Source organism: Schistocerca serialis, chromosome 12, assembly GCF_023864345.2.
Source record: "Schistocerca serialis cubense isolate TAMUIC-IGC-003099 chromosome 12, iqSchSeri2.2, whole genome shotgun sequence".
Lineage (NCBI taxonomy): Eukaryota > Metazoa > Arthropoda > Insecta > Orthoptera > Acrididae > Schistocerca > Schistocerca serialis.
The window spans coordinates 11,237,034-11,244,952 of NC_064649.1; the positions used below are offsets into that span (position 1 = coordinate 11,237,034).

At 37.9% G+C, this 7,919-nt stretch overlaps 1 long non-coding RNA gene across 1 annotated transcript; it reads left to right on the top strand.

Moving 5' to 3' along the window:
* The first annotated feature begins 585 nt into the window (after window positions 1-585).
* LOC126427923 (uncharacterized) lies at window positions 586-1,338 on the top strand. The gene is made up of 2 exons (XR_007576755.1): window positions 586-743; window positions 860-1,338. It is a non-coding gene; the product is annotated as an uncharacterized LOC126427923 (long non-coding RNA).
* The last annotated feature ends 6,581 nt before the right edge of the window (window positions 1,339-7,919 follow it).

Consider the following 7,919-nt stretch of genomic DNA (forward strand, 5'->3'; position numbering starts at 1 on the left):
GCCATTCTCTCCTCAAAGAGTATACCCCAAGTAGGAAACAAAGCAAATACGATAGTGCAACGAGTTAAAATTTCATAGAGTGGTTGACATACTAGTTACAGCGCTCCTAGCGGCAACCAACGCTAACTCGGCCGCCATGTTCTCCTTAGTCAAAACATTAGAAAAGCGTTACTGTTGTTTGTGTTGAAAGTGTCTGCTGTTGTGATATTACTGCAATATTTAACTTTTCTAGTTGACTTTTTTGTTACAAAATATAAAGTCAACATGCCTGCAGTGTGTTCAGCGTTCAACTGCACAAATCGCAGCGATAAAACAACAAATATTTCATATTATAAGTAAGTATATTAGTACCGAAATACGACACACGTTTTTTAATGTTTATTAAAGAGTCATTTGCATTGGAACTGTAATTATGCTTAAGACAAATGCAGGAAGTAATTTATTTATCGTTGATTACAGATTTCCTTTAAAAGATAAGGAAATTACAAAAAGATGGGTTATAAATATGAAGCGAGAAAACTGGTTTCCTACTACAGCCAGTTACCTCTGTTCAGCTCATTTTGAAGAGAAATATATGTACCACACAAATGTCCAGAGGCGCCATTTGTCAAAACTAGTACCTACTATCTTTAATTTTCCACCACATTTACAAAAGTAAGATAAAGTATTACGACCACAACCCAGAAAGCGATCTTTCGACTATTTGCAAGATAGTGCTGTTACAGTGACATCATTAGCAAAAAGTAAGTCAATAATTTAATTTTACTCCGTCTTCTTATTATTTTGAATTGCATACTTTCTATTATAATCTTATGGTGTAACTCTGTTATAAACTTATGATGTAACTACATTCTTTCAGTGCCTGTCGGACCCACATCTGTTTCAGCTGACCACAATTACTGTATACCAAGCCCTAAGAAGTTGAAAACACAATATAACAGAGTACAAGCAGAGAATGTGCGACTAAAGAAGCGGATAAAGCAAATGAAGCAACTTAGTGTACGACACAAAAGAAGAATAGTGCAGTTACAGACTTTAGTTGCTGGTTTGAGAAGAAGGCTATGTAGTTCAGTTTCTGATATGTTAAACAGTGAACATGTAGTTGGTTTGTTGAAGGAGCTATTGGAACTTCAGTGCAGTGCTAAAGTATGCCATTATTCTCAGCAAATAAGGAAATTTGCCCTGACCCTACACTTTTACTCTGCCAAGGCATACAGCTACTTACGAAAATTTGTGAAATTACCCCACCCAAGAACGCTTCGACTTTGTTATTGAATTACTATGCTTGTGTTAACTACTTGTAACACATATTTCAAATAAATTCTCGTTCACAGTGTACTGGTTTTTGAGGCTTTGACTGTTTACTTTGAAATAGCGACAAAAATATTGCATTTCTGCGCCCGTTACTGTTTCTAATAGTTAACCACAGCATGTTTAGAAGTTTCACCGTAATATTCTGGTGGTACCTGCTCTAATTGCATTAATTTATGGGCAACAAGTAACGTTATAGTGGATGGAGAGACTTATTTGAGTTGTCTAGTGGTGTTATCTACATCGAAAAGTTTAGCCATATTTCGACAAAAACATCCCTTTTTGCTGTCAGTGTACACTGAAATCACTGCTGTCTATTGCTTGTTTTAGAAAAAATAAAGCTAGTATGGGCCATTTCAAGTAAGTCAAACGCAGTTACAAGGGGGCGGGACACAGCTGACGAATGCCTTGACTAAAGAAAACATGGCGGCCAGAACTTCAATTTGCTTCAAACATGGCGGACCTATAGCCACTCTATGAAATTTTAACTCGTTGCGATAGTGGCAGGAAAAACTCGCATCGGTTTTACAAGACTCGCAATGCGTATGCAGCTTTAAACAAATACGTAGAATATTTATAAATTAATTTTGGATACAGAAACTAAAATAGCATTCCGTTGTCGCAGAAATAAGTGCACAAAGCTATCGCAATGAAATCGTGAATGTTCCTAAATTAGCAAAAGGAAAATGATCACTAGTCCTCAGCAATGTAGTTTGCAACGAATCATTGTTCACGAACGGTGGCTCTAGAGAAACAGACACATTTCTTAGCTCTAACCTAAGCTTGTGGCATTTGGACGGCAAAATCATGTTGGAAAAGCTTCAAAAGTGCGATAGAATAGAGGCGGCCGTTCCTTAGAGCCAATGCATTAAAAGGGTTCTCCTCATACCAAGCAAATCGAAAACAGAAAGTAGTAATAACACACAAACTAAATTATATGACTGGGTCATATTTTTCAGAGGAAAAATAAAAAGTGGACCCCTCAAGGATCCATTCATGCACCTGTCCTTTCCTTTCTCTACATAAACAACCTTGTTTTCAGATGACACTCTTTCAGGGAAAATCCCATGTCCACTACACGCAAACATAAATAAAGTTACAGACCAGCTACATAACGGGTTTGATGGATATAAGCTAATAACAAATACATTCAACACAATTTTTCTAAGCTTCTGTCCCAACACCTACGTAACAATAAACTCCAATGGAACTACAACCTCTCTGGAAGCAATCTTTAGGCATATGGCTTCAACATTATTTTAAAGAGCAGGCACACATTACAAAGACAATCGTGACATAAAAGAAAGTACGCTGCCCTACTATTAATTGCACGAAAAGCGAGCTTACACACCGTCTCAGTGGCAAACTTTGCCCAGTTTCACAGAATTCTACAGTTTGGGATTATATTCCAGTGTAGCACAACTCCTGTCTCATTCATTTTCTTGACCTAAAAAAGAGCTGTAGCAGCAATGCACCATGCACAGCAAAAAGAATCCTGCTGGTGTCTCTTTCAAAAGTCTTCCATCTTTCCACTGCCCTACATGTTTCTTCTGCTAACGGCCTTGCCACCATGGTAACACCAGTTTCACATCAGATCACTGAAGTTAAACGCTGTCAGACTCTGCCAGCACTTGGATGGGTCACCGTCCTTGTCTGCCGAGTGCTGTTGGCAAGCAGGATGCGCTCCACCCTTGTGAGGCCAACTGAGAAGCTGCTTGATTGAGAACTAACGCCACTGGTCACAAAACCTCAAAATAGCTGGGAACGTGGTGTGTTGATCCCATGCCCCTCTGTATCTGCATGTGCTGACACCTAAGGTCTCAGGGAGACCTGGTGGCCAGATAGTACCATTGGGCGTGGAAGGCCTGCTCGAATGGTGTTTTTTTTTTTTCTGTGAGACAGACTTCAAAAGAGATAAAAAAAACATGTAATACATATGAACATTTTACAGTACTGGGCAAAAAGACAGACTCCATGGCCAGTGCGAGAGAACCTCGACCTTTAAAGCATCAGCTAGAGGTAGTGCTGCACAGAAGTACAATTGTTTTGCAACTAAAGCTGTTTCCTCATTTTCACTGCCTTACAAATCACTAAGGGAATTCTAATTATATCACTTCTTCTATTCAGTGGCACAAATCTTAGACCATTTGAAATACAGCAGACTTGAAACAAGAGTGCGCAAAAACTGCTTCTGCTCCTAAAGCAAGATCTACTAGACAATTTATTGCACTAGTACAGTATATTTTATGGTTATATGTTACGTATGTATGAGGGGAGGATAGGACGTGGGGCATTGGTGGCAGTGGAGGGGGGGGGGGGGTTGCATGTACTTGCTCATGCACATGAGCAAATGAAATTCCATATTCTGTAGAGATTTTCTGGATGAATAAAGAACTTCAATTTGCAAGATGGATTGGTGGACATAAGGAATAGATAGGCAATGACATAACTGAACAAATACATATAAATTCTTGACGTTAGAACATTTTGACCTATTAAGGCAGAAAGAGTGCTGGAAAAAAAAAAACCATTGGATAATGTTTAATTGGACTTTCTGTGAATATTATATGAAATGATTTTACTTGGGTGGTACAAAATATTCAGCAATAACTGTCTGCTTAAGGGGATACGGAATCGGATTTTGGGTTAAAAAATCGAATTTTTTTTTATTGGCGTATTATATTCTGCCATGTTTCCTCTTTAAAATGACGTATCATACATAGCTCTACTACAATTATAACTATTTTATTTTTATATATTTGTGAGATCGGGTATTGCGCTTTAGTTATACACGTCTCTCGTGGCTGACCATGAACTTTTTGGCAGTACCTTTAAAGTGACATGAATTCAAATATCCCGGTTTCCAGCGACTATTTATACACTAGTTGCCCGAAAATGTTTCTCTCTGGTTTCCTCAAGTTACTCTTTGACTTTGTGGCGGGACTGTTTTGTAAACAGTGTGATATAAGAAAGTAGTTGTTGAGTTATTTCGTATTTAGTGCTTCATTTTTCGCAGTGAAAATGCCTAGAGCTAAAGCAAAAGTATTTAAAAAGCGTGTGAACTGGCAAAAGAAAAGAAATAATGATTCATTAGCAAAGCAAAGCAGTTCATCATCATCACTGTTGGAAAATGTGAATCCACTTATTACTGATTTGCCGAACGAACTTACACCAAATGAAAACAGTGCTTCTCATAAAAAACTAAGAGATTTTGAAGAGAAATATAATTTACTTGATAGAGGGAATGAAGTTTTTGAACTCATTGATACGAATATATTGTGTGAAGCTCTTGAAAACAGTTTGTGCTGCAAAAAATGTCATGGAAACGTTTCTCTGAAAGTAGAATCCCATGTTGGCCTGGCTGCCCAGTTTAATTTAATATGCAGTGTTTGTAAATACAGCTGTAAGTTTCCAAGTTCGGTTTCAGTAACTGTAAATAATGGATACAAGAAAACTGAACTTTATAGTGTAAATATTAGGTTAGTTTATGGATTGCGAGCAATTGGTAAGGGCAAAGCAGCTGGTGATATGCTATGTGGTGTTCTAAATCTTCCAAGTGCACCTTCAAAGTTTGAAGCTTACAATTATGTACTAGGATCTGCAGTTGAAGATGTAGCACAGAAGTCAATGCAGGTTGCTGTGGAAGAAGCAGTGGAAGAAAATGACGGCAGTCGTGACCTCACAGTGGCGTTTGATGGCACGTGGCAGAAAAGGGGCCACACCTCCAACAATGGTGTTGTAACAGCAACTAGTGTTGATACTGGCAAGATTATTGATGTTGCAATAATGTCTAAATACTGTAGGTGCACAGGCAGGCTGAAAAATGAACACAGTGATGACTGTATTGCTAATTATTATGGTAGTAGTGGTGGCATGGAGGTTGCTGGGGTGAAGAAAATTTTTCATCGCTCTTCACAGTGGTATAATGTTCGCTATGTCAAATATCTGGGAGATGGTGACTCTAAAGCATTCAAAGAAGTTTTGGAAAGCAAACCATATGGGAACAGTGTAAATATAAGCAAACTTGAATGTATAGGACATGTGCAGAAGAGAATGGGTGCCAGGCTGAGAAGGTTAAAATCAGTTATGAAAGGGAAAAAACTAGATGATGGGAAAACCTTGGATGGCAGAGGAAGATTGACTGATTCCATAATAGACCACATTCAGAACTGCTATGGCCTTGCAATCAGGCAAAATACAGGCAATCTTGAAGAAATGAGGAGAGCTATATGGGCTTTATATTTCCACACCGCATCCACGGATGAGCATCCACAACATGGTTTGTGCCCCAAAGGTGAAAACAGCTGGTGTAAATACAATAGGGGACTAACAACAGGAGAGAAATACATTCACCACCACAGTCTACCATCAGCCATCATGGCAGAAATAAAGCCCATTTTCAGAGATCTGGCTGACAGAAGTCTTCTGATGAAATGTCTTCACGGAAAAACGCAGAACCCGAACGAGTGCTTGAATAGTGTGGTATGGCATCGTCTCCCAAAAACAGTGTTTGTCGGAATTAATACACTACATTTTGGTGTGTATGATGCTGTGGCAACCTTCAGTCTTGGAAATATAACTAAATGCCAGGCCCTTCAAAAGTTGGGTATGTGTGTTGGTTCCCGTACGGTACGTGCTATGTTCTTTTTAGATCAGCACAGACTAAGGCATGCTGATAATATAATCAAGACATTAGTGAAAAAAGCAAGACAGGTGCAGAGGGGTGCCAAAAGAAGACTTGAAGATGATTATGAAGACTGTGAAGGGGGTATTAGCTATGGATCAGGAATGTTTTAATCTTCTTTCTCCGTTTCCTGTAAGTTTACTTTTTACTTCATCTAGGAACATTATCTCAGGTACTGGTCAACCTAGAAGTCTGAAATTTTTATGACGTAGTGACATAGGTCCCTATTACATACTGAAACAACGATTTTTTAATTACTTGATTTACAAAAGACTTAGGGGTGATAGTCTAGTAAAAAGCGATGGAAAAAATTTACTTAAAAATAAATGTACAATATCTCTGTAAGAAAATACTTTGACAATAAACTGTTGTTTCAGTATTGTTGTAACATATGAATGCACATACAGTAAAATTTTTACCTCTCTGTCTCCAGTAGTTTGTGAGAAAATGTTCCCTATAGTAGGCATATATTAACATTGCGGGGATAGGTGATTCCGTATCCCCTTAAGAAGCAGAAAAGGAAAAATTGTTGCCTATAGGCACCTGTGTGTATGTTATTGTCTCTGTGCACTTTAACATCTGTGCACATTTTATTTACTATGTGCATTTTGTATACTGGATTTTTATGGAGCCATATATACATGGGCAGTGCTTTTCATGCTTTGACTTCATGTAATGTAACATGGCAATTTTATTACAAGTTCCATAAGGTATGTGAAATATTGTGTATTTTATATGATCCATGATATGAATTGTGGTCTCCTTCCAGCCCCTTAGAAGTGTCTACACTGTGATCACGGGGTACAAAGTGTATTCATTATGAAACATACTGATCACCCCACAGTACACCATCTATGCTTCATAAAACATGTTGGTATTGCATAGGACTCACTCTATTGTTTGCTGTAGTATGATTTCACAAATTTTCTATGAAAATACCATCTTACGGTAACATTAAAAAGTTATCTGACAAAATTAGTTAAGTAAGTAGTCACAAATGAAATGAATGTCAGAATGCCAGCATAAACAAATGTCTTTCTGAAAGATGCGACAATGACATATTTAAATTATAATATATTTGTATAAAAAATTATAACAGATGGTAATTTTATTCGCTGGACAGAAGTATGGAATGTTTAACTAAATGGGAACATATACACCATTGTTTTTATGTAATGATGCCGACTGTGACTGACTGATTTTATTAAAAAAGGTATGAAGTGCATTAATTAAGCAATGCAAAACCCGTGTTGGAACATCAACAATATTATGAAGAGGATAGACTGCTACTCACCATAGAGAGTTGCAGACAGCCACAGCAAAGACAACGTTGAGCTTGCAGCCAAAGCCTTCTTCAGAAAGGAAAACAAATACTCATACGAACAAGCAAAATGAACGCCTATATCTTTCCATTCTAGCTCAGATCTCCCTTACCTTATTTTGATCATCGTTTCTCCCTATGTAGGTCAGCGTTACCAAAATAGTTTTGTATTTGGAGAAGAAAGTTGGTGACTGAAATTGCGTGACAAGGTTTTGCTGCAACGAAAAATGCCATTGTTATAATGATGTCCACCCCAAACCCTGTATCGTTTCAGTGACACTCTCTCCCCATTCCGCGATAATACAAAACGTGCTGCCTTTCTTTGAGGTTTCTAGATGTACTCCGTTACTCTTGTCTGGTAAGGATTCCATACCGCACAGCAGTATTCTAAAAGATGACCGACAAGTGCGTTGTAGGCAGTCTCCTTAGTAGATCTGTTACATTTTCTAAGTGTCCTGCCAATAAATAACAGTCTTTGATTAGCCTTCCCCACAACATTTTCTATGTCTTCCTTCGAATTTAAGTTGGTCATAATTGTAATTCCTAGGTGTTTAGCTGAGTTTACAGCCTTTAGATTTGACTTATTTATCGTATGCTGGTGAA